General features: G+C 42.5%; 1 protein-coding gene across 3 annotated transcripts in view; it reads left to right on the top strand.

Moving 5' to 3' along the window:
• Positions 1-26,440, top strand: part of FBXL7 (F-box and leucine rich repeat protein 7) — a 301,568-nt gene that overhangs the window by 18,273 nt on the left and 256,855 nt on the right. For 2 of the 3 annotated variants that reach the window (XM_085571679.1, XM_085571678.1), the window contains exon 1: positions 25,398-25,534. The exons of the other annotated variant lie outside the window; for it this stretch is intronic. The gene's annotated coding sequence lies outside the window, so the exon portion shown is untranslated. Of the gene's footprint in view, positions 1-25,397; positions 25,535-26,440 lie in introns of those variants that run through there. 3 annotated transcript variants of the gene reach the window in all.

Genomic DNA, 26,440 nt, shown 5'->3' with positions numbered 1-26,440 from the left:
TTTTAAGGAAACCAACTTAAATAGCAAGCAGTTAAGGTGGATAGAAGCAATGATTAAGGTGAAGTCTCCTCTGTTGTGGAGGTGGGGGGGATGGAGAGAGAGAAACCTCTTGGGTAGAGAAATAGGATGCTTTTCAAATATCTTCTACTTTGTTCAAGAAATCTGAACTTTCTGGTATCTGAGGACTGAAGTCTATCTCAATGTCCCTGAAATAAAACTGCTGTTTAGTCTTCTTTTGGGTATGGATTTGGTTTGTGGTGTATTGTTGTTGTTATTGGTGAGGGTTGTTTTTTTTTGGTTTGTCTTTTTTTGTTTGTTTGTTTTTTGTTTGTCCTCAGTGAAATGCTCTTTTTTAATTTTTAAGTGGTGGAAAGCTGCCAAATTGTGTATTGCCTAGAGACTACCACCAGATAGCGGTGTTGTTTCTGTGCTTAATGAGGCAGGACTTGATCTTTAGCAAAGTATCAGCCTTGTATTAAAAGAAAGGCTAATGGAGTTGACTTCCTTCTTGGTAGAGGCTGGTATGTCTTCAACTCACATATCTTATTAGAGCAATTAAATTTAATTTTTTAAAAAATCCCAAAAATTACATTTTAACTGGTTGTGGTGTTAAAATCAAATATATGGTGTCAGGTGATACCATGACAAGTTTGGGTTCATTTGGTATCCTTTCCATAGTAATATTGTGCCTTTATAATAGCATAATATGAGGTGAAGGCCCAATAAATGAAAACCAAACCACTCTGCACAGTTCAGTCCATATTTCACAAATGCAACTTCAATTTTGAATTAAATATCCATTTCTTCTACCCTCAGTCTAAGCATCTGTCTGGTTGTTGGGTTGGCACTCGACACTGGAGTGTGACTTCTAAGAATTTTTATGTCTGCAGGGTGCAAGAGTCATAACCTGTGAACTGTTCATAATTTTTTTAATGGTGAAGTTTTTGACTGTATGTTGCAAAATTGATTGTGATGTCACCTTGCCAAAGACTTATGCAGAAGTTCCAAGAGTGAATAAAGGAACTAAAGTATTACTGGTTATGCAGTTATCTTTGGACAGTCTCCAGGCTTAAGATGTTTTTTCATTGTAAACTACTAGAGGACTCAGTGTGAGACGAATTCTTTGGACCCACCACAGGGACCCCATAAGTGTCAAACCTAGAGGGGGAGGAAAATTACTGTCAAATACTCAAGGAAACCCAGCAAGTGTGGTCTCATCTCCACATAAATCCCCACTGCTGCATGGTCTCTTTGTTAAGGCCTTGCTTAAAAGCTGCAGTGTCAAAAATTTGAAGTCAAAACAAAAATGTATTAAAGATTGCCTTGGGCAAGTGGATTTTCACCCTGAGTGCAAGTGCAGTACATTCTTGTTTAAACAGATGAATTAACTTCCTTATTTTCTCATTTAAGAATAGCTGGTTTACTCCCAGTTATTCAAAGTGTGATGTATTAGCATGCAGGTTGTTTGTCAGTAGCTACTAGCACTAAAATTCCATTGTTGCATGAAAGTAGGAGGGCTGAATGATTGATGAAGTGTTTTGTTTTATATGTGCTACAAGGATCAGAATGTCCGAAACTCAGCCCATATCCGCAATGTATACAAAACATTACTCCCAAGGAACTGACTTAAAGATGATGAGTGGATATCTTACAGTGGTCAGCAGGTCTTGTCCTACTGAGAAGTGTGCACACCCCTCTGTCCCAGTCCAATTTCAGCCTAAATTATGATAGTGCTGCCTCCTCTCTTAATGTGCCACCTATGACCTTTCCAAAGCACCAGTTTATTTGACCAGACTGAGGAAGCTCAAACGTATTTGAAGTCATCCTTGTACCTTCCTAGAATATACCCTGGAGTCATGCTCTAGGAGGTATAGAATACATGTTTGAATGTAGTCTTTTAAATAAAATAGCATTTTAACTATTTTTTCCCCCCAACTCATATGTCTGCCCGTAGCAAGTGTACTTTTCTCATTATATAATTCTGAGGTATTGTGTGTGTACTATATGTTGAACTGAATTTATCATCCTTTCAGTCAGAGCATTACTATTGAATTACAGAGAATTACTATTGGGATGAAAGTGTACATGTAGGAAACTTGGGTTAGTACAATCCTCTCACTTCTTCTTGCTCTCTTCAAGTCTTTCTCATTTATCCTGGAAAATAAGAAGAGAAAAACTATTATGACAACAACAGTTAGCTTAAAATTTGTATGTGCAAGCAGTTCTGAGAGGTACCATGCTCTTTTACTGTTTCCAGCTATATTTTCTCCAGTGTGGTGTGGCACTGACTTTGTAGAAGAAAGGGAAAGAGGGATAATGAGTGCTATGCTGAAGTTCCTGCCAAGTAGGTGATGGCCTCTTCATTGGGAAGAAAATTTTACTTGCCTAAAAATTAAGAAAAGTACATTGCAGTAAAGGGAATCTGGTATGGTATCTCCCAAAATATTTGCCAAGTCTCATTGTAGAAATTTTAAGGAAAGAAAGCACTCAGAGAAAGGCACTGTTAGTGCTCTGTCCGTTATCTTTTCTAACTGACCTAAAAGTTGAAGAAACCAGCAGAGGTAAAAGCTGTAACACTGCTAATACAGTAGGAATGGCAGAAGCACTCAACGTGTTTGAAAAGGAGAGAAGTACACTCTCTCAACCTCCTATTTTTCTCTTGAAATGAAAAAAATAAGAACCTTGGTGGGTTGATGCAGAGAGCTTGTTGATGAAACTTGGACATGCAGTATTTTGCCCTAATATTTAAAAACTTCTCAACTTCCTATCACCTGCCCCAAATAACCCACTGCTAAGAAAATCCCAAAAACCCAACACCATAGTCTGATGAGGCACTGCTGTGAGCATAGGTATGTAACTTCTTGCTTAGACACCTGCCTGTTGCTTTGGGACAGCAATGATGTGGCCTTCTGGACTACAGCAAACTTTACATTATCCTGTCCAGGCCTATGGAAGCCTTTTGGTGACTCTCAGATGTGGTTTGTATATTCCTTATTTTTAACTGTAACACAGACACCTTTGGTGAAGTCTCACTTTCTGCTTCTTTTCTCCTAAATACCCCCTTCCCCAGCAGCCTGGAAACTTCCCTTGTCCAAGAGAACTGGACCATAAATGTCTCATATACAACTTCTAGATATAGAAAACAGCCTCTGAAACTTCTGAATCATCTAAAGTAGACCACCCCAAGTAATTACTGGCTGGTAACCAGTTGTGTTTGAAGTGGCAAAGTGGCTAGCACTAGTGACCTTTAACAAGAGTTTGCTAGATCTTTAATGATGAGGGAATGAGTCTAATCCTGATAATTATTAGCTAGTGAGGATCTGCTTAAAGCCCATGAACAGAACAGAGAACAGATGTTCTTGTTGGCTTGTACAATGCCTGGTGGGATGCTGCACCCTACTGTGCTGGGAGTCAGTCCAAACAGACATGGTGATTCAGTGGAGGTCCTGAGGAACTTCTGTTACTTTTAAGCTCCAAAGATCAATTAAAGGTGACTTATTAGCCAAAAAGTAAGTACACATACATAGTAGAAAAAGGATATGGTAGAGTGCTGCAACTGGAAACTAAAGCCATACTACTGCAGACTGAAAAGACTCTCTTCAGGACTGGAAGAATTTAACCCTTGGAAAAAGTGATGAAAGGGTATTGGTGACTTCTGTACCAACAGAGCTGCTCATTCAAAGCTGCTCATTTTCAGACAATTTTTATGATTTTTCAAGAATAAGTCTTATGGCCCATATTTAGACATTTTGTTGGACTGGCCTTCTCTGGGCTTAATGCATGAACACTAATGTCTCAAGTCTCTGCTCTGTACATCAGCTTCAGTTCTGCTCTTGATTCTGTTAATGTTGCTTATGGCCCCTGAGCATGGTGCTGATGGAGAAAATTGGCCTACCATTTCCAAAATTTATAGTATTGGTTGAATTTTGAGCTGAAATTTGACATTCCCAAAGTGAAATTTAGATAAGTGTGCTTTTATTTCCTACAACATAGATTCTATATTTGTTGGCTTCAAACATAATTGCAGACAAACTACTGAAGCCAATGCTTTCTTGTTGTATTTTTGATGAAGAAAGTGATGGCTGTCTTAGGGGTTGGGATTAGGATATCATATGTTTTTTAAAGACCTCTAATTAGTAAATGGTAAAAATGGTCTAAAAGGAAAAGCTTGGAGCGTGAAGGTATTTTTTTAGCAAGACCAGTGATTTTAAACAAACTATCTCTAGTAAAAAGAAAAACTTATACGAGGATCTAGCATTGGGTTTTTGCAGCTGACAGGATGGTTTCCTTGTCCCTGTTGGAGATACCACCTTCTTTTCCGTTTCCCTCCCATTCTTCCAACTCACACACACCTTTGCTGCTTGATTTTACTAGTATTTATCCAGTAGCCAGTTTGTGTAACACTGCACACAAGGACTTCTTGCATAAGGTAGCAAAGGTATGGCTGCTGTCATTTGCATTTTTTGAAGACTATTTTCAGTCTTTCTCTACTACAATGGACATCCCTGTTATGATAATGTGGATGAGAATATTTAAGAAATTACATTTTAAAAATGGGAATTTATTATGTACAAGTGACAATAATTGTCTTCTGTGGCCTCCAGTATTTCTCAAAAATTATAAAAAGTAGAAAAAAAGAAGCATTTTTCTTGAAACTATTGGGTTGTGATACTTCTGGCTGAAAATCTAGAAGTGGTTTAGCCTTGAAAAACATTAAAAGTTGAAAACAGAATTCATGGAAATCAAGATTAACCTTCCAGTTTGGCTAGCCTAAATTTGTAATGCTAGTGATTTTTTTTAATGATCATTTTTAAACTAAGTGGAGCCCCTGCATTATCTGTGGGTAAGTGCTTTTCTTTCTTCTGAAATATAATTTTAGACTGGACTGAGTTGAAATTAGCATCATTCCCTGTGCTCCCTGTGATATCCAAGTGCACCATATACTTTAACTTCTTAGTAGCTTCTGCCAATGAAAACATAACTTATAATTAATAGTCTCAGCAGTTTTGCTGCCAAGGGTTCCTGGCCACAATTCTTAGTTTGTTTTATGCTACAGATGCCTACTTCTGAACCTCATTAACAATTTTTTTCTCCTTTCCAATGTGCCAATGATTAAAGGCTACTGCTGGCCAAAGAACTAGCCCTACTCCAAAAAACAAAAAAAAAAGGGCATGGCTATGAAAGAGTTAATTTGATTCTGAAAAAATATTTTTAAGATAGCAAAACAGTAGCTAAGGACAAAAAAAGAGCTAAGATCCTTGTTGAGGCTAAAGCACCATCTCACATATCAGTCAATCAATTTTTCTAAAATAAATTTTTTTTGTAATTTTCCATATTGCAAATGGAGTGCGTTCTGGTGCTGAAAAATGACTCTACAGAATAAACATAGAGGTTAGCAGGTTGAGGTCTTATCTCTGATCTCAGGAGCATCGTGTAATTTATTGCCCTAATAATCTCAGCCCTATAAGACTCGTAAAATCTCTTCCACAGTGATATGATAGTTTTTAATTATTCAAGTATATATGTGTTTCTAAATATATGATCTTATTTCTGACTTGTAGAGGTAGTTTAAGAAGTGGAACTCTAAATCAGGACCTTTAGGGAAAGGTAATTTTTCTTGCCAAAAAATTAGGTCTGGTCTCCTCGGAATTTTTTCATTCTCTATTTGTGGGGTTAGACCACACAGAATGGTTTTAAACTATTGACAGCTGAAATTGTCTGATGAACTTGCTTTTGCTGAATTTGATGTTAGACAAGTGTTTTTATATCCTGTAGAAATGTTTAATTTTTTTCCTCCTGCATTACCTTCATGGTAGGCTTGTTAATGTAACATAAGCTGGATATTGGTGTGGCAAGACTGATGTCTTGTTCAGCTCTTTGCTGTTCTTCCAAAAAAGCTTTTGTTCTGCATTTTTTGTCACTGAGCCTCCAGAGGAAAGTGCAGTGTGGGTGGTTCAAACACTGTATCTAATCAAATGCTGTTTACATAGGGAATCTGATTAATAAGCACATGTCTGAGTGGGATTAATTCTGGAATAAGTGCCTTGGACAGACAAAAATCTAAGGAATGGATTCAGACCATTTTATTCTGTCATTCTATAGTGCTTAGTGACTAAGCTGAGTGAAATTTCAAATGAAAACCTCAAAGCTGAAAATCTTTGTGTAATTTATGTCTTTTCTAGTGTTGTCATTTCTATATTTTCTCTACTTTTTCAGAACAACAATGATTTGAAGAGAGCTAATTAAATGTTCTAGTGCTATTTATTTAGTGCAGCATTCTGTGGATACTTGAGATGTCCCAGCAGGCAGTGCCTAAATGTGTCTAAATGTAGCTTTGTCTCATTTATAAACACGAATCTCCTTCCTTCCTGTTTTCCTTAGTTCAGCTGGTAATACACTACTTTTGTAATATCTAAATGTTCCTTGTACACATTTTGTATTTATTATACTCTTCTATGCTATGTCAGCCTTATCAAAAGAAGATCTCATGTAATTTGAGAATCTCTCTTTGCTTCAGTCTTGTAATAAACTCTATAATAGGCTTACCTCTTAGGAGGGTGATATTTCCTATTTTTGGAAACACTGCTGTATTTGATGAATCATAGAACTGTCATCTTAGATATTTCTTTAAATCTTGCATTTAAAGGTGAAAAAAAATAGAGTTTGTTAAATGCTCTAAACTAAACTTCCATTGCCAGGACAAGCTTGCATCTAACTTGAATCTCAGAAGTAATTTCTGCTGTATCAGAGGTGTTGGTTTGAGTGCTTGGCAAGACAGCCTGAGGGTCAATGACTTGTTCTTGTCACCACCATACAGTTGAATTACAGGACTCTCTAGTTTAGCAGCCAAATAGAGGGTGAATTAAACAAACATTCCTAATTTTCCAACTCTGTGACACCAAGAGGACCTGCCATACTGCTATGACAATTCCATCAGTAAGGCATTCCATCTATCCTGAAAAGTGAAAGATGAGCTGTGGAACAGCTGGCCAGCTGCAAAGACATGGCTTGAAAAACATTGTTGATCTCAGTCTGTTATGATTCGTTAAAGCTTGAGGACAGTGATTGCTGGCAACTTTGGCAACACTCTCTCCATACTTGCACTCCCTGCTGGACTTACACCCATGGAGAACCAAGAACTAGCAGGATTAGAGGGGCTGAAGCTGTCAGTGCTGTGTTTGACCTCATATCTTAGCATGGTTATGCTGGCTCAGGTGCAATAGCGGTAAAACTGATAATGTAAGACTGTGTGGGAGCCTGCACTTTAAACCTGAACTTTCCAGGTGGAAGGTAATTCCCTATATGCTGCAGTGTATTTCCAAGTGTGGAAACTCTGGTGGGGGAATAGTTTTGTGTGGGTCCATTTTGGCCCATTTTAGTATTATTGTCATTAAGTATATGTATCTTCCTCTAAGTAGGAATAAAACTTAACATTGTTGAAAATGGAGTGGTGTTTGTGCTTTGACGTGAGTGTAAACTATGGGAGGACAGTAAGATATAGGTCACCCTCTGGGGTTAAATTAGGATTAAAAATATTTCCTAGAGAAGAAATCTTGATAAAATAATGGAGAGGTTCCCGCTCTTAATTATCTTCAAAGGCATCCTACCTCCAGGGGTTTTGAACTGCTACAAGAAGAGCCTCTGCTAAGAGGATGCCTTGAAGTTCAGCCTTCCTCAGTGAAGGCTTTCAAGAGGTAGCTCCTGGCCTCTGAGGCAGCTATGGAAGATGCTTCAGGACTGCTGAGCAGCAGAACAGAAAATCCTCCTGTTGGTATCAAGAACAAGTGAACAAAAATCTGCCTATTTTTCCTATCATAATTTGATCCATAAAAAGCAGGGCTCTGAGATCCTGACAGATTTTCATTGCTAGAATATTATTTTGATCAAATAAGCAGTAAGAAATACTCATAGAAAGAAATACTCATAGCAGAAATGTTTTTTGTCTTCTCTGTTTAGGAAATAGGGGGAAAAAAGGTAGTGAGAGGGAGCATTTTGGCTTGCATAGTAAAACACTGATACCACTTGGAACTATAAGCTTTGTGTCTTCCTGTGACTTGCTATAATTCTTTTTCAGTTTAGTGGTTTGCCTACAAACATGCATCCAGCAGGACCGTGCAACTCCATAGGCAGGAGAGCTGGCAACAATTGAGTGTAGAAAAATCTGTGTTTGTGTGGAAGAACTGATGGGACATGCAATGTTGTGAAAAGGTAAACTGGAAAATCAAAATCTGACTGTCTTTAAACAGAAATTTGCTCTCTGCAAGAGCTCGCTAGATTTCTCATGTGGACAGTGGTATCTCTTTGCTCATGTTCATTGCTCTAGACTGCCATCCAACAAGAGTTGATGTGGTCCGCACTCAACTCAGTATCACTGCAGCTTTCTGATAAACTGTGGTGGAAGTAAGCATATTTTAAATCTCTTGAGTATCTCTTGCACTTGCTGCTGTGTATAGACTTAAACTGTGCTCTCTACAGCTTCAGTCTACAGCAGACACTATGCCAGAAGAGTTTAGAAGAAGATGGTCACTTTCTCACCCACAAGTTAGTACCCATGATATTTTTTTGCTACAAAATTTATTATAAAATTAACATTTAGCCAAATAACAAATAGCATCTTGCTTATCTTTCCCACATAGAATTACAGAATTAGTTGCCTTAAAAAAGATCTCTGTACATCACGTGGTCAAATCTTCTGCATAGAGCAGAATGAACTCATGGAATCACATGATACTCTAAATTAGAAGGGACCACAAGGATCACCAAATCCAGCCTTTCAGTGAATGGCCTATACGAGATTAAATCCACAACCCTGGTGTTATTAGCACTATGCACTAACCAATGGAACTAGATGAGGCTACCAGCACATCATGAAAAGGTATTATTTAGCTACCACTGTGACCAGAAATTCTGAGTTTCTAGCTCTGAGCTGCTTTAGTGACAGTGTGCTAAATTAGTCACTGAGTAGTAGCATCAAGTGGCTGATTTATCAGCTTTACGAAGTTGCAAGTAATATTATGAAATAAAATACTGATACAAAAGCCCTGGAAACTAATCTTGCATTGGTTCCATGAGTATGTGCTTTCCCTGAGGTGACACAACGTACTGGTGCAGGTAACGCTGTGTAAGTGGGGCACTCTGTGGCAGCACCTAACCGGCAGAGCTCTTTTGGACAAAAACTATGCTCCTATTGAATGTGATAAACTATTTTCAAGCTCTCTCTGAAGCCAGTATATGGAAAATATTGCAAGCCTTATGTTGGAAAGCTTTTGGTTTTTTTCCTTCCTGAGTAGGGGATCTTATTGTGAATTTGGAAAGTCATGCCTCTGCCAGTAACTCTGGTGGTCTGCCAATCTCTGTGAAGCTGCTTTTCACTATGTCAAGTAGATGGGTGTGGTAAATTAAAATAAAAATCAGAAAAACAAAAGACAGGCTTAAGAAGTTGTTTAATAGAAGTAAGAGCTCCACTAATTATCTCTGAGGCTACACAGAAGGAGGCTGACACTGGATACATCTTTTAAACTGTTAGAAGGCAAAAAAAATAATTGCAGGCCCAGTCACCAGCTGAGGTCATTTATTTAAGGGGAAACTGTGCTATGGTGCTTCATAGCTTATATGGCTTTACATAGCTGGACTTCTAACATGATATTTCTTATGCTCCTTTTAAAGGAGACCATACTCCAAAAAGGTAAAATTGAAATTCTCTTGTGGGACATGGTGGCACTCTTCACTGAAAGCAAGTAGTCTGATTTCTTTTGCTGCTGTGCATCCTGGTGGCATTTTTAAAGCTGTTCAGTTCAGTAATATGGGTATTGCATGTGAGTTCCTCTTTTGTCTCATAATGTGAAAGGCAGAACAAAATGTGGTTTGCTTGGAGTGCTGCAACTTGTGAAATAGTGCAGACAGAATGTTGAGCTGCTCCTTTTTTTTGTGCAAGACTTGCAAATTCCTCCTGTAATGACAGCAAGCAGAGAGTGAACATGTGGACTAATTAATGATCCTTGCTGTCTTTTCTTGTTTAGGTCTCTCAGTCTTGGGATGAATTGCAACACAGATGACACAACCAACACAACCATTGATCTTTGGTAAAGGTAGCAGCTTGTTTGAGGCAAACCATTTCTTTTTGCTTGCCATGTTCTGCAGTTATAAAGTTTAGGCAGCTGTATCAGTTTAAGTAAAGTAGTGCAAAGTTTTTGGAATATAATGAAAACTGATTTTTGATGTGCTGGTGTGAGAAGTCTTGATGGAAGAGACTACTTCAAACTATTTCTAGTGGAATGGGAATACGCCAGGATTGTACATTAGAAAACTTGAACTGCAAGCTGTAAATGTAGACACTGTGTTTGTTACTGTGACCTCAACTACTGGAGCCAGAGAACTGTCAGGACTCTTAAGGGAAAGCCCATGGAAAGACAAGAACAGGGCAGGATTATCCTGTCCACTATCACAGCTTCCTTTCAGCAATGAGGTCACAGTCAGAGTACATGTTTTTGGCTATGTATAGGGTTAGTGAATATTGGCTATTGCAAAATCTTTGCTGAAGTTGAGAAGGGAAAGAAGGGTCCTGCAAAGTAGGATATTGCTAAAGTAGTACACCTTAAATAAGCATTTGGGAATGTGATGTTGCTATGTATTTCAGGCTTGGTTTGAAGTTTAGCTAATCTCTTATTCTGCTAAGTGAATTTTGAAATAGATAAGTTTCTCACAGCAATAAAATTAATTTTTTATCTATGGTGTTATTTTGGAGGATATATGAAGTGGTTCTGACTTCTCAGTAGCTCAAAGGTGTGTTTGTTTTGGTAGCAATTTGCTTACAGTGTTTTATGATGGTGCAATGACAGAAATTGGTTGGTCTATCAGTACAAGCCTTTTACGACTGAGATCATATTCCACCGACTGACTTGCATGAGATACAAATGTTAATTTATGTTTTGTGGAAAAGCACATGAAGCCAAAATTGCTATTTGCAACATCTGGAGAGAATATTTACTGCACTTGGTTCAATCCATTCATCTGTTGGGATAGAGCTCATTGAGGGGAAAGGAGAAGGTGGAAGGTAGCACAGGAACATTTATTTTCCTCTCTGAACTTCCTCTTCTTTGGTAAAGAAGTTTGATATTTCAGTGTAGAGCTGATTAAATTATTCCCAGAGATTTAACATCTGTATAACTTGACCAGCTCAAAAAAGAGGCTGAACAAGAAACCCCAGCTCTAGTGTTTATTTCACACAATCTGTTACTGGGAGACTGGGGAGAAAGTTATAGAAAGCTTTGTATTCCCTGTACATCCTTATTGTGAATATCAGACAATGTTCTAGCATACAGAAATATGCAGCATTATGAGAAACTAATTAAAAATTGTTTAATGATTGTTGTCCAGTGCAGGTGGTCTAAAATTACTGTGGGAAGTGAGGGGGTGAAATTGAAATGTTCCTGTTTTGTTAAAAGTTTGTTTTCAGTCCTTTGTATTTTTATTTTCAAAGCAGTTATTGCCATTCATTTTCACCATAAATAGTTTAACAAATGGCTTTTTTTCTGCAAAAGGGAACTGAGATGGGCTCTTAATGATTGTTGAAAAATATATTTGAATAAAAGTAAAACATTAGGCTAATTTAAAGTGGGGACTTAAAGAAACAAGCCTTAAAGCTACCAACCCTTTTAGAAAAGTAAAAGTTCAAACCATCTTATTTGAATGTTCCTGTTTAATGAAAGACTTTCCCATTTTAAAATGCAACTCTAGAAGTGTAGCTGGAAACCTGGGGGTAATATATACAGACAGTTATCCGGATGGAATGGCAAGATTTGTTTATCACTCATAAATGTATCAGATTTTAAGTAAATATTTTATATTATCTACACTTGTGACAGCTCTCTGCTGATGTGTCTGGGGAATGGAAGCTCCTCATTCATCACAATTTTTTGAGAGGTCCTCAACTACTATGGCAGGTATGAGATGTCAAGGAAAATGAAGATTTTTCTTTTCTCATTTATTTTGCATACTTTAGGGAGTAGAAAGCACTTACTTTCCCTTTGATAAAACTCCTTAAATATGACAAAATAAGAAAATGAAATCTGAAAAGCAGAAATGAACCGAGCATCAGGATACATTATTTGTAACTGGATATTAAAGTTTGTATTTTTTTTCGGGGGGGGGGGGGGGTGGGGCGTGTTTTTCTGTTTAGTTGGTTGGTTTGGGTTTTCTTTGGTCTGGGAGGGGGTTTGTTTGTATGTTTTCCTACTACAGAACTGGACACAGTATTATAGATGTGCTCTTGTAAACAGAAAATAGAAGGAAACAAAGAATTCCATTACCCTGCTAGCATGCATTGTGGTATGTAGGTGATTTTTTTTGCAGCAAGAAAGGGCACACTGCTGATTGTTTTTTTAACTTTCTGTCTATCAACACCCCCAGACTTTCTCTACTGTCTAGCTCATCATCCTTTGGCCTGTACTGTTGTGTAGGGTTATTTCATCCCATGTGCAGGACTTGATACATGCATCTGTTGAACTTCTCAAGCTTCCTTGCCAGCCTATTTTTCAAGCTTTTACAGGCTCCTAAGTAGCAACTTGCTCCAGTGTACTGAGTGATTCTAATCTGCTATCTTATTTGCTGAGAGTGAGCTCTGCTTCCATCCTGGTCATTAGTAAGGACATCAAGTGCTACTGAGCGTGTCATCATTCCTTGAGGGTCAGCCCTGCTATGTGGCTGCACATTGGACTTTGTTCAGTAGTCCCGTCATGGACTGGAGTTTGATTGACTGGCCCATGGCTCTCAAGAGTCTTTTGATACCCTTCTTTAATGTGAATGCATAATTTGTCTTTTTATACTGGGAGTATCCTCTGGTCACCATCTTTCTTTGAGTGTCTATAAAGAATGATCGCATCAATGCAAAGGTTTCAGGGTCCTCCTTGTCTGCAGAAATATAAATAAATTTCTGCCACTGTTACACTGCTGAAGGGCAACAAAAGATGGAGCAACTATTATTGAATTGCCATTTCAGTCAGGAAGAAGTATCTGGCAGTAGAACAACAGGAGAATCCTGAAGGGCTTTCTGAGTGGAAATAGCAGAACAGAAAAGCCTAGCAGCCTAGCTCTGGTGTCATCGGTAGTTAAAGCACTGTGTGAGCATGCTTGTGAACAAAGATGATGAAAACATTTCATGCTGATGAAGTTCTTGGTTTAGTGGGTATTTTTGTTTGTTTTTTTTGTTTGTTTATTTAATTTTGCTTTTGCTTTTTAAAATTATTGTTTGATTATAAGCCACTTAGTAGTTGCACTGAGTGTTTAAATAATTGACCAAGCACTTTAAAATTGTTTTGGTTCTTTGCAATCACAAGTGCAAAGGAGCCAAAGAATGAGTAGGACACTTCTCTGTGTTCCTCTGCATGGTATGGCTGGACTGTCAAAGGAGTTCTGGGTGGTTTTTGGAGAATTTGCTTTGGGAAAATGTCATGCACTCTCCTGTCTGGAAAAAGAGCATGTGGAGCTTTTCAACTACAGTAGGAACTGCACATTCCCAGTGTGTGAGTGTGGCTTAGCTTGGTTTGGCTTAGAAGAGTGTCTGATGCAATTTGATATTCCATTAAGTTTCAGTAACATATGCTAGTTGTAATTCTTTCTGCCTTTGGATTCAGAATATGCACAGAGATTTAACTCTGTATGTATTGTAAGGTTAAGTTTTCAAGCAGTTATTTTGCGAATTATGTTTGAACCATGCTATAGAAAGGTTGTGAGGATGGAAGAAATTGTTAATATCTAAGTGCATTTTACTCTAGTTGACTTTACAAGAGGCTGCCATATCATATTTCCTGAAGTTTGAGAACTGAAAAGGCTTGCGATAGATATGGTTCTGCAAGATACTACAAAAATGTGGAGGATCCAACACTTCAAGGAAAAACACAAGCAAGATTTTATTGCAGGCTATGTCACTGTGGCTTACTGAAGTCCTTCCGCAGAAGGGAAGTGTCTGATCTACACCAGCTGGCCATTTTCCTGGCATTTGTGAAGAAGATACATTGAGTTAGAACAAATAACAAGTTTATAGACACTTTACTGATCAGCTTAAAATATTCTGTTTGTTTTGTTTCTTTGTTTGTTTGTTTTAAGGAACAACCAAGACAACCTGTCCTTGAATATGTGAATGATTCTATCCTGAATTGCTTTAAGTGATCCAGTCCATCTCTTCAATTTTTAACTCCTGTGAGATAAGCTAAAAATGTGGCACAGAGAAGATTAAATCTACATACCATGACATAATAATGAGTTGAAAATCTGATGTCAGCTTGCTGGTAGATTTAGGTCAGCAGGAGCTGTGCATGTTCGTTGACAAATAAGATCATTTATCCAAGGTGTATATCATGTTACAGCATGGGATCTAGGTGCCTTGTGCCAAAAGCAAAATTTACAGGGAAGAAAAGCTACAAAACTGTTGTGTCCAAAGCACATGGTGAGAAGTCTCTCTGTAAGGATTAGGTATGTAATGAGGTGCTTATTCTCTTCAGGGCTGGGGCAAAAACGTTGGAGATGTACTTATCCTGAATAGAGCCGACTGGCTGTGCATTTGTAGTGGGGTCTGGCATGTCCTTGTCACTGCCATAGAAAAACTCACTGAGCCCATGCCTCTGTTCCTTTCACGCAGGTAACAGCAGTGAATCCAATCTCCTGCCTCTGTTTATTGTTCTTTTGGTGTTGTTTCCGTGGCTTAAATAATGGCAGAGATTGTCGGCCAGCCAGAAAATACAGAGTAACACAGAGCTGTGCTAGGATATTGTTCTTGCTATTCAAGGACAAGAGGAGCTGGCATGACTCTTAAGAGCCTTCATTAGTCTAATCATTAGGTATAGAATACATTTCTAATGTTTTTATTTGCCTTCCTAGGGAAAGTCTGAGGTATTTTGTTTTCAGATAAGTCAGGAATACTTCAGTTACTGTACTGTTTTACTCCTGAAACATACATGTACTCTTTTAAAAAACTGCTCAGCTTTATTGGGTGATCTCTTTCTTGTTTTTGAGAAGGCCTAACTTCTGCTGTGAAGTCTTCTTGACTTGCATTGATGTCATCAAAGAAGATGAACAATGCTGTTATGCATAAGGTTTTGTTTTAAGCAGTCATGGGAGGAGCGGGGAGTTGGACTATCACACATCCGCTTCACCCCAAGCAAAGGAGGTTGGAAATACACTGATTTGAAAGTTTTTATTGTCTTCAGTATTGTATGCAGATTCATGGTTTTGAAATGAAGCGGTTTCTATCAGTTCAGTGAGTCTATGTGGATGGGGAGCAGGTGTGGCTGTTACAGTTCAAAATGCAGGGCAGAAGCCTTGTGATGTTTACATAAACTTCTCATCATAAATCCTGCACTGATAGTATATTTTTATTAATTTGTTTATTAAGTAATGTTTTTGTTTATTAATTATGCAAATTAATAAACATTAAATTAATGTTATTCATGTTTTTTAGGCTTTTGTTTAAGAAAAAAATCAATGGAGCTGCCAAGGGAGACTGTCCCTGTAATGGAGATGTAGCTTGCCATTCCCATGTTTTGTGGGCATTCCTGTCACCTTGGTTGAATCCAGAAGTTTATATTCACTGGGCATGCCCCAGCGTAGAGTTTGTCAAGAATTTTTCCTTGGGTTTGACTCCTGACATATTTTCATAAAGTGTGGCCTGTCTTGAGCTTACTCCTTAATTTGGTACTGCTTTCATCTGGTCAAAGGTTTTTTCAAAATTATCATTTACTCTGGTTGCACAAGATTGTGTGATGCTGAAAAATCCCCCAGTGAGGGAAAGCCCAGGTGTTGCAGTACAGAAGTGTATGTGTTGTCAGAGACTGGTAGACCTGGCTGCATCTGTTCTGAAATCTGCAGAACAAGCCAAAGACAATAGCCTTTCAGTCCAGGAGATGCTGAGCTGTCTCACAGTTTGAATGCAAAATAAGAGGACCAGTGTGGGTCCTAATACTAAACAGCAACCAATATGATCACAGAATCACAGAATATTCTGAGTTGGAAGGACCCACAGGGATCACTGAGTCTAGCCCCTGGCCCTGCATTGAAGAGTCACAACCACGTGCCTGAGAGCATTGTCCAAATACTTTATGAACTCTATCAGGCTGGTGCTGTGACCACTTTCCTGGGGAGCCTGTTCCAGTGTCCAAACACTCTCTGTGTGGAAAACCTTTTTCTAACATCCAGCTTAAACCTCTCCTGACACAATTTCAGGCCATTCCCTCGAGTGCTGTCACTGGACACCACAGAGAGAAAGATCAGTGCCTGCCCCTGCTCTTCCCCTCATGAGGAAGTTGTAGGTGAGGTCTCCACTCAGTCTCTTGCTTACAGAGCAGTAGAATGGGATAATGTCGTGTGCCTGTTTTTGGAGGGACTAGGCCATCTGGGATCATCAGCTTTACCTAAGGCACAGCTTCATTATCCTTAACTTGCATTATCCTTGTGTGGCAATCCTTCATGGTCCTATGACAGGGAAGCTAAAGTTATCTAAGTTATCTTCCAGGAAAGCAGCCTCAGTGCTAGTGGAACTTCAGCTACCAAAATTATTTGGATAGCTTCAGCTATAAAGATTAGTTGTGAGCTGACCTTTGGATTTGGGTAGCTGCTCGTATGTGAGCTATTACTCAGTTGATGAGCCTGTAGGAACTCAAACTGGCTTTGCAGAGCACCAGTTTTGACTGGGCAGCTTCTAGGGAGAGTTGACAAGGAATGTCTAGTCGCTGGAGCTCTCTGTTTCCATGGTGTTGCCTCACAAAACAGTTGATGCTTGGCCAATTTGTGGTTTCCAAATTTAAAGTACTTATATCACACAGCTGGAATATTCTGTTGGGTTTTATGGTCTCACAACGACTAATGAAAATTGAGGTAGTGTGGGTACTACACCATACAATGCTATTGGGATAGATCTTAATTTTGTTTCTGTTGGAGGATGCAAAAAGTGTTGAAAGTGTAATGCTAGCCACATTGTTCAAAGAGTCACTGTTGGATGGAGTGACAAAGGTAAAGATGCAAAACCAGAAAGGCCCCAAAGTGCAAAGTAACTCCTTTGGTGTTCCAAAGTCTGGAAATTTTCTCTTGTGATTGTACAACATGCAAAAAAGGTATGGTTTAGTGTAATGGTTTTCTTTAAACTTGTTTAGAGCTTGCTTTGGTCATCAAAGAATGGAGTCAACAGGCAGTTATGAGAAATTGAACTGAATCAAACTCCTGTATTTGATTTGAGATTGTAAATGCATCTTCTCATGTCCTATATAAAGACAAGCCATCTCTGCAGAATGCAGCTGCTAAATATTTACAGAACTGGACACTGGATGCCAATATTGATCTGCAAAAATCAGTAGTGGCAAGTTGTTTGGGTTTTTTTAATTAATGTTGTAATGGCTGCTCCAATGCCAGAAGTGTTGTTTATTAGTTGTCCTCTAAACTGGGATGAAGTGTGGGTAAAGTACTAGGATGAAACATATGCTTCATTTTACTTACTCAAGAGGCTGAGTACAGAAGGGTTGTTGATTTATATTTGACCTGTATTTAATTACATGAGATTTTAGAATCACCAATAGCAGTATACTTTGTAATGGAAACAACATCATCTTTCCAGTTGGCCTTTTAAAAAATTCATTAATCTGTTCTGCTGGTCTTTGTTACTTTGAAATATCTTGCATAAGGGAATTTTCTTTGCTAACTCAGTATACTCAAAATCAGAACAGAAAATCCTGATACTAACTGAACAAATCTATGACATCTGAGGCAATTTTAAAAATCCTATAGTTGTGGGCAGAATTCCAGGATGACTAGGACTTCTGAATTTGAAGACAGTAGTTTATGTCCTCTGTCTTTATGTCTAGGAATTCATGACACAATGGGGAGAGAACTTTATTCACTGTTAAAATTTTTGTCAATGAGATGCTTCTAATCTTCAAATGGCTGTCAGAGGCTTAATTGAAGGTTTGCATTTTTTGTTGTTTTGTTGGGGGTTTTGTTTGTTTTGTTTTTCTTTTTTTACGAGGTGTCTTGTTCTTCTGAAGGCTTAGAAATTATGAAGTTGCCAACTTGGTCACTATTATCACAAAAATTACTGTGCAGAATACTCAAAGAAGTACAAGTTCAACCTCATGATTCATTCAACAGGGAAACACTGGATTTGGCAAACCTAACTGCCATATTGAAACACTTGAGTGGGAAAATATACTTTCTCTGTTTCATGTCAGTCCAACATGCCATCTCATGTGCTGGAGCTAGCATGAAAAATCATTATATCCCAGAGATGCAGCCTCTGCCTAAAAGTAATCCATGGATGAAATGGTAATGGTGCTGACTTCATTATTCAGCCTTTCCCTTCAAGTATGCCTTAGAGATAATACTGACCTGGAAGGAGCTGGTTTAAGTACCATGAGAGAAGAAAATTACTTCTTCAAAATTTTATTAGCTGATATGGAAAAATGTATAAGAATTTCTCTAAGGTCCATCTGTTGTAAGGGAAGTGAGAAGCTGTTTAACAGTAGGGTCTATTTGTTGTATTTTAAAGGAAGGGTTATAAAAAGAAGCTTGTGAAGCACTAGTCTAACTTTAATTAAGGTTACTGTGCTGCTTAGCTGCACAGTGTATCACAGATGGCTGGCAGGGACTCAGAGGCTGAAGAAACTGGATTTCTCAAAGATTGTCCTTTTCATCAGCCACATACTCTGATTTCTGTTCCTGTTAGTCTAAATGTGTAATGCTCGTTATAACTCACTCTGACGGGTCTTAAGGATGTTCCTCCTCTGGGATGGGTGGTGACTGAGGTTCATGGCCATCTCAGAGATGGTGAGGCACAGAGATAGCTCCCTGGATGTGATCTCACCTTGTTCTTAACTGCCGCCCTGGCAGTTGGAGCCACAAGTTCCCACCAGCTGGGCTGTGGTGACTGACTCCTGCTCACAACAAGAGGCTGAACCCAGAGTTTGCAGGAACTGGGAATGGTGCAGGCAGAGTCCTGCTTGGGGCAAAACAGTAGGAGAGCTCTGGGGATAGGATTTGAAGAACACTATTGATTATCCCAAGATAAATTACTTGTCAGTAGAATTGCCTTGTTTAAAGTTTAGAGCTTGGCATGCTTCAAAGATCCCAGACCCAAGGGGAGGTTAACAAAGCTCAGGAAGAAGAGTACTACTGTCGCTGTGGGACACGTGAAAGCACAACGCGGACCACCTGCTGCTTGCAAGGTAAAAAAGGGACGTTTATTATCTGACTCTGTCTTTTATACCTTCCCAAGGGTGACATTGGATTGGAGAGTGAATGGGCCACCTCTCCAAAGACATTGGACAAACCACCAGTACATCAAGTGTTCTCCATCCCCATAAAAAAATGTAAACAATACGTTATTTACAGAAATTGTGTGGGAAAGTTCTCCAAAGGAATGTAAACTCAGAAGGCTTTAGGAAGTCTTAAGAATCAGGGTGACATCTCACACTTTTTAGTTTAAAAGAAAAGAAAGAAAAATAAATAAATAAATAGATAAATAAATAAGGTTCAATGTCCATTCACGGAGGAATCGTCAGAGTGATCACCCGCCATCATCCTCAACTGAGTCATCACTCGACGATCCATCCATTGGATGCCTTTCAGTTTGGTCACGGTTTCCATGTTGCCCGTTGATCGGGTTCTGTCTCTGCGGTTGCAGATCAGGACGAACACACTTCGAAGGTACCCAGCGCACCCCAGTATCTGTGGATACACAAGCATACCCACGCCCCGAAGCGATAAGGTCATAGGGACCTTCCCATTGTTTGGTGACTAAATTCCGCACTCGAACTTTTGCTCGAGGCTGATGTGCCTCGTCTGAAGCTTGCAACAAGAGATGATGATTTAAAATGACAGGGTTATTTGAATTCTGCTGCACCGTAAGATGATTGATGGTGTACAATGCTTTCTCCAACCGACTGTGTGGGGTCTCACCCTGCATTCCCCGTTTTTGTTTTTGAAGAACCCGCTTCAGAGTACCATGAGCACGTTCTACAATAGCTTGGCCAGTTGGAGAGTGGGCGATAACAAACTTGTGTGACACCCCCCACAACTGCAGGAACTGCCACACCTGCTGCGATGCGTAAGCAGGACCATTGTCGGTTTTCACAGCAGAAGGTATGCCTAGAACGTCAAAGGCCTGCCTCCAGTGGGCAATGACATCGCGGGCGTTTTCTCCAGTGTGAGCGGAAGCCCACATTGCAGAGGAGAACGTGTCCACCGTGACATGCACATACTTGAGCCGGCCAAACTCAGCAATCTGGGTGACATCGGTCTGCCAAAGCTCCAGGGCCCTAAGGCCTCTAGGGTTTACCCCTGCTGGTAGAGGTCGAGCAAGTGCATGGCAGTCGTCACAGGACTCAACAATGCCACGAGCCTCTGTCGGTGTCAGCTGAAACTGCTTCTGCAGAGTATGTGCATTCTGATGGAAAAACCCATGCGATGCCTTGGCCTGCGTGAGTGTATCAGGCTGAGGTGCTACCCACGCTGGATTAGCCAACCTGTCAGCCCTTGCGTTACCTTCCGCCACAAACCCTGGTAAATTGGTGTGACTTCTCACATGCAGAACGTAAAACGTATGAACCCGGGCCTGAATAGCACACCACAAGGTCTTCAGTAAATGAAACAAGGCAGGGTTACTGACCTCCTTCAAAACTGAATGACCCAACCGCTGTGCGATGTCAGCCACATAGGCAGAATCCGTGACCAAATTGAAAGGTTCCTGGGAAAATCTCTCAAATGCCATAACAGCAGCCCTCAACTCAACCAATTGGGCCGACCCCTCCTGATGAGCTTTCAGAACCTGCCACTCAGATCCGTCCTTCCAAGTAACAATGGCCTTTCCTGTTTTCCCTGAACCATCAGTAAAGACGGTGGGTCCTTGCACGGGTTCCTGACTATTTTTGGGCCGCAAAGAGATCTGTGTAGATTTCGCCACCTGCAGTAGCTTGTGGCTGGGCAAATGATAAGTGATTTGCCCTGAAAAATTTTCCAGAGCACATTGCATGGACACACAGTGTGCAAAGCTCCAGTCAAAGTCCTCCCGGGATATTGGGAGTACGATCTTTGCAGGATCCGCACCCATCAATTGCAAACACCGTTGCCGGCATTTGATTATCAACCGAGCAATCAACTCAGCCAATGTCGTTGCCGTCTTCTGCAGCTGATGGGGCAGGAAAACCCATTCCAAAATGTACAAGGGATCAGACCATTTGTCACTCCATTGACCAATGATACCTGTGGGATGCGAATCTGGAGTGGTAACGAACACAGTGACATCAACGGAAAGATCAATGCGATAAACCTGACGGGCAGAAACAGCCTGCTGAACCTCCTCCAGCACCTGACGTGCCTCAGGGGTCAATGTGCGAGGTGATTTTAAATCAGGGTCTCCTTTCAACAGATCATACACAGGAGACAGTTGTGCATCGGTTAGTCCCAAGTATGGACGTAACCAGGTGATGACACCCATCAGTTTTTGAACATCATTCAGTGTCTTCACCGAATGCACAAATTGCACCTCCTGGTGTTGGATTGTCCGTTCCAGAATTTTGACCCCCAAATACTTCCAAGGAGGTTGTTGCTGAACCTTTTCTGGAGCCACCTGCAACCCATGAGCATGCAAAGCATCGAGCAACCGAGGCTGAATCCTCAGCAGCTCCTCCTGAGTGGATGCAGCCACCAGGATGTCGTCCATATAATGATACAGACGTGCATCAGGGAACTGCTTGCGAACTCCAGACAAGGCACGAGCCACATACCATTGGCATATAACTGGGGAGTTGCGCATCCCCTGTGGCAGAACTCTCCATTGATATCGCTGTGCGGGCTCATCATTGTCAACTGCTGGCACTGTGAAGGCAAATTTTGGTCTGTCATCGGGATGCAAAGGAATTGTAAAGAAGCAATCCTTCAAATCCACGATGAAGATCGGCCAGCCTGCAGGAAGCATGGTAGGCGATGGCATGCCCGCCTGTAATGTTCCCATGCCTTCCATGACAGCATTGACCTTCCGGAGGTCCTGTAACAACCTCCATTTCCCAGACTTCTTTTTGATGCAGAAAACAGGGGTGTTCCAGGGGCTCCTGGAAGGCTCCAGACGACCCTGGTCCAACTGTTCCTGCACTAAATTTTGAAGGGCGGTCAGTTTATCTTGAGGGAGGGCCACTGGTTTTCCCAAACAGGTGTATCCACCAGCCACCGTATAGGAGGCGTAGGACACTCCTCGCCCTTCGCTGCAGTGGCCCCCATCAAAAACCCGTCCCGATGCGCACCCCCCATGCAGACAAAACATCCCTCCCCCAGAGGTTAGCAGGAGAAGAAGTAACTGAGGCCTGATCCAAGCCGTCTGTCCCTCTGGGTTTGTGACCAGCACGGGCCGCTGGCTCACATAACATCGCGCTGTTCCTCCCAGGCCCGCAACAGATGTCTCCACTGGATCCAGGGGCCAATCTGGAGGCCAGGCGGCAAGGGAGAGAACCGTGACATCAGCGCCGCTGTCAAGGAGCCCACGCAGGCGGATCTCTGACGGCGTCGCACCAGGGATGGACAGGGTACACAGCATCTCGGGACGGTCTTTAGTCAGGACAGCGGTCCAGTGAACTTGAGGCGGTCCAGTGGATCCAAAACCGCCATCCCCTCGTGACTGGTCAGCCGTCCTGCGAACAGAAGACTTAAAAGGCACAAGTTGAGCAAGCCGTGTCCCTTTTGGGATTGTAACGGGGGGGGTGGGCGTGGAGATCATTGCACAGATCTGCCCTGTGAAGTCTGCATCTATAAGACCCAGATGCACAATGATGCCCTGAAGGGTGGCACTAGACCTCCCCATAAGGAAGGCACTCATGCCCTCACCCAAAGGACCAAAGGTGTCCAGGGGAACCTTGTGCACCTTGCAAGAGTCTAAAACAACTGTTGCTGCTGTGCAGACATCCACACCTGCTGACCCGCAGGTGCTGGCTACGAGCTGGCTGAGCAGACCTCCATGGGCTCCGGGGTCTGGAGAGGAACTTGTGTCTGAGCGCGCTCCCCTTTCGCGCTCCGCTTCCCGTTTCCCAAGCTCGGGATTGCCTGGCCACTTGCATGAACAGTCGCCTTGCAAACATCTGATAGATGGCCTGGCCTTCCGCACCGGCCACACACATACAAGGGAAATTTTCCCTTCTGTGTTTTCTTCCCTCTTTTGGTGCTTGTCTGAGCAGCCCCCTGCGGCTGCTTCCAGACTGGCTGTGCGGCAGCAGCCCAAGAATCCACCTTCCGAACCGACGGGCCTATGTCTACACAGGCTGCTGCCATCTGTGAAATGGTGGCCCCTTCAGGAAGAGCCTGTATGACTCTTTTGCATTCTGCGTTACAATGGATCCTAGCAAATCTTGCAAGGACCATTCACCTCAGCTCAGGTTCTACCACCTGCCGCTCTACAGAGGCAGTCAACCTCGATGCAAAGTCTATGAAAGGCTCGTCAGCCCTTTGAACAACAGTCAGAAAGGGCTCCATTGGAGCAGCCATTTCTAGGGCCTGGATTATAGCTGCCAAGCCTAACGTCCGGCATTGATCAAGCACAAGAGGATCGTATCCAGCCTGCCCCCGAGGATCAACATAATTTCCTGTGCCCATCAACATGTCAGCGTTAACAACACGCCTGGGATCCTGCTGCCCCCGTGTAGCATTCTTCTGCACTGCACTAGCCACTAGACTAACCCATTTGTCCTCAAACAGGTCAAACTGCACAGGGTTAAAAAGAGCCTGTGCCACAGCGCGAATATCAAAAGGCGTCAGCAGGTCAGTAACAAGTAGCCGAATCGTGTGCATAACCTCATCAGACCCAAGACCATATTGTGCCACAGTGTCTCGGATTTCCTTCAACACCTTAAACGAAAAGGGCTGATGAGTGTTGTGAGTAACACCCCTGAGCACAGGGAAAGCCTGAAGACCCCCTGGCAAGGCTGCATCGTCCACTGTTTCATGTCCCGTGGACTCTGGGACAGTGGAAGCTCCTGGGCTGCGAGGCAGTGCGACATCACTGGACACCACACCCCCTGCAGCATCAGCAGAGCCAGAGGAGCCTTCCCCATGATCCGGCAGGCTCTGCGAGGGACCAAGGTCACACATCTCCTCAGCCTTATCGAGGACCTCCTGCCAGAACCGCCCGTAGTTTCTCGGGCGCACGGTCACCTGGCAAGGGGGGAGGGTCCACAAGGACGACGGGGAGGATCCACAGCCACGGGGAGTCACCGGTCTCCCGCCAGCCACGTCAGCAGTCCCGGCCCCCGCGGCAGGCGGGGAAGATGGAGCCGACCCAGCCGGCGTCCCAGCAGTGCCCTCCGCACCATCAGCAGAGGACACTGCGGCGGACGCAGGCGGCGGTGCGGACCGCAACCCCAGCTCAGCACTCCTGTCCCCCGGGGCGGGGGAAAGGCGGGATGTAGAGGGAGACGCGGAGCGCGGAGACATGTCACTGCGGGACGACACAACGGAGGCCGGCACGCCCCCAAGGAGTTTCGGACCCACAAGCCGCAACCACCCGGCGGGCACCGCCCCCATCAGGCGGGACCGGACAGGCTGCCCGCCTGCTGGGGCGGAGCCCGACGGAACAGAGACCAACGCCCCGTCCTTGGCGGCGCCCACTGCCTGCGCACGCCCAGCAGGCTGCGCAGGCTCAGGGATTGGAGCTGACTCATCCTCGGAAGATGAACCCGAAACCGATCCGGGCGAATCCGCCTGGGTCGCTTTCAGGGGGAACGTGACCCCGCAATTCGGGCAATTCACCTTCACTGAGCCAGATGCAACCCGAGGCGAGGGCTGGTCCACAAGCCCCCGTTCTCCCCCGAGCGCCGGGAAGGCACAAAGAGGAAGTGCTTTCCCCTTCGTCCCACCACGCCGGCGGCGCGGGGCAGGGCGGGGCGGTCGGACCCGCTCCACCGACCGGACGCTCGGAGCCAGCGGGCTGGGAGCCCGGGGCTCCCCAGAGGAGAAGCCGTCCTCCGACTCACTCTCCTGGGCACAAGGGGAATCTGGGCCACGCCCCAGGGACTCGGCCTCCCCAACATCAGAGGTAGAAAAATTTCTCAGAGAATCACGAGAGCCACCAGTGTCAGAGCCCTGCCAGATGGCATCCAATCTCTTCCACAACATCATCAGCGGCCCAATGCCTTCAAAACGATTATCAAGCAGGGCATCCATGAGGCGTTCCCCCACAGGACCCCAGTTCTCCCAGGACAGAGCCTCGGCAAGACTGGGAAAGAATCCCTGTTCCCTTGCCCATAAAAACAGCCTCTCAAAATCATCCCAATAAAAAAGAACGCGTTTCCGCTTCAACACCTCCCTCCAAACGCTGAAAGCCACTGACTCCTCCCTGATGCTCTCAAAACTCTCCATTACCAACAATAGCGACAGGCAGAGCGCTGGACAGAGAGAGAGAAAAAAAAAAAAACCTCACCCGCGTGCTTTCAGCCTAAGCTGCAATACACGTCGGTGGTCACCAGATGTCGCTGTGGGACACGTGAAAGCACAACGCAGACCACCTGCTGCTTGCAAGGTAGAAAAGGAACGTTTATTATCTGACTCTGTCTTTTATACCTTCCCAAGGGTGACATTGGATTGGAGAGTGAATGGGCCACCTCTCCAAAGACATTGGACAAACCACCAGTACATCAAGTGTTCTCCACCCCCATAAAAGAATGTAAACAATACGTTGTTTACAGAAATTGTGTGGGAAAGTTCTCCAAAGGAATGTAAACTCAGAAGGCTTTAGGAAGTCTTAAGAATCAGGGTGACATACTACTGATAGTGAACACAGAGAATGCAGAACTTAGAACTTGGCAAGAACACCCAAGATAAGAAGGTACTAACTAAACTAATTCAGCAACTATGTCAAAATCTGTTCCAACTGTGTAGAGAGTAATTCTCACAGGGAAAGATCACAAGCAAATGACCTCTGACTCAAACTAAATACCCTGATCATGCACAGTAGCTAATCATAATTAAATAATATCTTACATGTTCAACTTTTTTATAAGTAACCAATAATAGAGCAATAAACATTTAATTTTTATTAGATAGTTGTAATAAATTAGATTAACAGCATATAAATAATGATTGTATTCTCTGCTCAGGATGCCAGCTTTGTGGATTTACCACCTGGTGCTCATCCATGTGCAAATATGAAATAAATCACGAGCTGGTGTCTTACTGCACACTGGGTTTGCACATGTTCTCCCAAAATCCTGATTTTGTGGGAACAGTTTTCTGGTAATCCAGACAGGAGAAGCCTAGAAGGCCTTGCCCAGTTCAGCTGCATACCTGAAGTGAAGGGGTGTGGTTGAATGGATTCCAGCACACACCAGCTTTTGGTTTGGGGACCCTGGTTAACCTGTACTGTGTAAAGTTTATAATCTATCATCATGTTAGGACTGAACTAAAAAATGAGTGTTGCTTTCCCCTG

The sequence above is a fragment of the Lonchura striata genome, chromosome 2 (genome assembly GCF_050655825.1).
Source record: "Lonchura striata isolate lonStrDom1 chromosome 2, ASM5065582v1, whole genome shotgun sequence".
NCBI lineage: Eukaryota > Metazoa > Chordata > Aves > Passeriformes > Estrildidae > Lonchura > Lonchura striata.
This window is presented reverse-complemented; position numbering and strand designations above follow the sequence as displayed.